The sequence below is a fragment of the Choristoneura fumiferana genome, chromosome 15, assembly GCF_025370935.1.
Source record: "Choristoneura fumiferana chromosome 15, NRCan_CFum_1, whole genome shotgun sequence".
In the NCBI taxonomy this organism is placed as follows: domain Eukaryota; kingdom Metazoa; phylum Arthropoda; class Insecta; order Lepidoptera; family Tortricidae; genus Choristoneura; species Choristoneura fumiferana.
The window spans coordinates 14,016,297-14,019,857 of record NC_133486.1 but is presented as its reverse complement, the minus strand read 5'-3'; positions in this window follow the sequence as shown (position 1 = coordinate 14,019,857).

Sequence of the window (3,561 nt, the reverse complement as noted above, 5' to 3'; positions counted from 1 at the left end):
GGCACCTGCGACAAACAGACGCGGTCTTAAGTTCTAATAGTTACTATTCAATGGAAAAAAACAATTGTGTAAACAAAGCAATTTTTTCACGATTACTTCCGTAGTTACTTACATTTGAACGCCATCCCGATCATATTTCACATCTCAATGAGCTCACCACTGTTTTACAATCATTTTAACTTAAATATCGTGTAAATATGTTTATTTTATAGAATTAATGGAAGACGAAAATCCGTATATTGTCAAATTGACATGATATTTTTTCCTCACCGAAGTTGGTCTATGGTCGGTCTAGTCTCTGGAATTTAGTGCTGTACCAACAAAATTAATATTTGACTGAACCAACCTTACCTACCGATATTATGGCTGGCTCTGCAATTAATTTATTCGTAGATATAATTATTTGTGTTAAGTTACACTATTTAATGAAGGTTTATAAAGGTTTCTATCCTATCCTATATCCTACTTCCTACTAATCTACTAATATTATAAATTGAAAGTTTGTGAGTGAGTGAGTGAATATGTTTGTTACTTCTTCACGCTGAAACGGCTGGACGGATTTGGATGAAATTGGCGAAAGTTATATAACCTGGATTACAACATAGGATACTTTTTATCCCGATATTCCCATGGGATAGGGATAAATCTTGAATAACAACCGCTCAGCTTAGTCATGAAAATTGGTATGTAGATAGTTGACATCTGTGAATAAAACATAGCCTACTTTTTATTTCGATATTCCCACGAGATAGGGATAAAATTTCGAACTAATAACCGCTGGCTTAGAGTCATGAAATTTGACCATGATTGTTTTTAATGTAATGTCAATGAAAACACGATTTAATTTCGGAATTCCCACGGTAATTTTTAAAAATCCCGTATTTCAGCTGCTGGACCTAATGATTTACGTGTGCGAAGCCACGGGTAAACACTAGTTGGACGATAAAAAGTATTATAGTAGAATTATGTAGATTTCTATTTACTAGTATCATATTTACTGTGGAGTCCATTGTTGGACAAAAAATCATTTGAATCACTTCCCTGTGTCTACTCTCATTTTCCCTGTCTTATGTAAAATTTAAAAATGCCTCTTCTAATTATATCGAAAATACAAACTGAGACATGGATGCACAGAAAAACCAGAAAAAGAGACCAGCGCTGGAATCGAACCTAGGTCCTCAGCAATCCGTACTGCGTACTATAACCCCTACATCACCGTTGACAGGAGTCAAGATACAAATTTCTCCTATGCACACATATCTCAGGTTGCTTTTCTACTACGCTACTTAAGCAGCAAAAAATCTAAATTAATCCATATTTTACAGACCCTTTCAATTCTAAAATACTCCATCATAAACCTTGGGGAAAATATACGTCAAAAAATATAAGTGGATATACATGTTTCACCATTTAAAAATTCTACCCTTAAAAGGGTATAAAGGAGTGTAAGTTTATATGGAAAAAGTTAGGTATATATTTGAAATATAATTCTAAACTTCGTGAAAATGCTATTAAACATTTTAAGTTAAGGGACATGGAAACTGTGAATGACTCTTGAACAGGACTAAGAGAATACGTGATTCGCCATTTTAAAAATTAACTTAGGGAAAACATTAAATAATGAAATATGAGTAAATTCAAAATAATTATTTACTGCTGATTGAAGTATCTTAAAGAGCTTTCCATCACTAGAGCCACGGGTCATCGTCAGTCAGCCAGTCGTCAGTCAAGTGTCAATGTCAGTCACCACATTTGTTTACACAATTGATTTTTTCCATTGAAGTACCATAGGTATGCGTATGCTACGACATTGTATCAACAATTTTAAAAAAACCGGCCAAGAGCGTGTCGGACACGCCCAAAATAGGGTTCCGTAGCCATTACGAAAAAATAAGTAATATTTTTAGGGTTCCGGAGCCAGAGTGGCAAAAACTGAACCTTTATAGTTTCACCATGTCTGTCTGTCTGTCTGTCTGTCCGTCCGCGGCTTTGCTCAGGGACTATCAATGCTAGAAAGCTGTAATTTTGCACGTATATATAAGTAAACTATGCCGACAAAATAGTACAATTGAAAATTCAAAAAATATTTTTTTAGGGTAGGTACCTTCCATAGACGTAATGTGGGGTGATTTTTTTTTCTCACCCAACCCTATAGTGTGGGGTATCGTTGGATAGGTCTTTTTAGGACCCATTAGGAGGTTGCTAAGACGATTTTTTCGATTCAGTGATTTGTTTGCGAAATATTCAACTTTTAAAGTGCAAATTTTCATAAAAATCTAAACATTTTTTCTACTTTTTATTTTATCACTACTGTCGGCATGATACTACATTATGTCTGTGCAAATTTAGCTTTCTAGCACTTATAGTCTCTCAGATAAGCCGCGGACGGATGGACGGATCCACAAGGCGAAACTATAAGGGTTCTGTTTATGTAATATTTGCTACGGAACCGTAGAAAATAGACGTATTGTAAACAATATTTTTAGTGTCCTTGCTTTTTTACTCCCACTGCCACAATCGAATGACCCGTACAATGTATGTTACTGGGTATTGCTAACCCGTAATTTTTGGTTTCAGCTTTTTGGCACCTGTTAAAAGACTGCTACAGATTCGCTAATTCTTACAGTGGTGTTGCCGGCTTCAGGATAGTCCAGACACAATATTACAGTGAGTAAAACGAAAGTTACTGTTTAGGTGATGATGATAATAATTAATAACTTTGAATTGACCTTAAAGATAGATACCAAATTAAACCTGTTTAACGAAATAAAAAATCATTTTTAACAAACTTATCTGTAAGTAGTTGTAGTAAAATTAAAACTATGCAAATTGGGCAATAATCTACTTGGATTGTCCTTGTATTTGGCGTATTTATAAAAATTCAAGTCCAGGTAGTTGATTGCAAGATTTGTTATAAAAACGGGCCACATGCAGTACAGGGCTCTGTACTTAAAAGCGGCAAATATATTTGAGGCCGGTGCCAGCCTTAGTTTAAATTAGATAATATATTACATGAGTATGTACTGTAAGTATATTTACATAGACACTGACCTCAAAAAATAGTTAAACATTTTATTTCTAACTAACTCTGGAATGAACTGTCGCCTGCGGTATCTTCTAAGACCCCGCGTACAAAATTTTGAACAAAATGTCTAATGAAATGTCAACTTTTCTTATCGTCATTAAGTTTAAAATTCTTGCATTAAACATTTGATGCGGGGTCTCAGGAGGGTATTCCCGGACCGATACGACCTTCAAGCCTTCAAGAAATGAGCGTACTCTTACCTAAAAGGCCGGCAACGCACTGGTGACTCTTCTGGTGTTGCAGGTGTCCATGGGCGACGGTAATCGCTTACCATCAGGCAATCCGTCTGCTCGTTTTCCCCGATTCCACAAAAAATAAAAATAAATCACAGTTTTCAAGTCACTACAGTCAACAACAAAAAACCTTGCATCTATTATATTTTTAAGCATACTTAAATAAATTGTTTCATATATTGTTATTTATAATCATAATTATTAAATTATTATCATCATTATCAGTACCACTTACTCTTGATC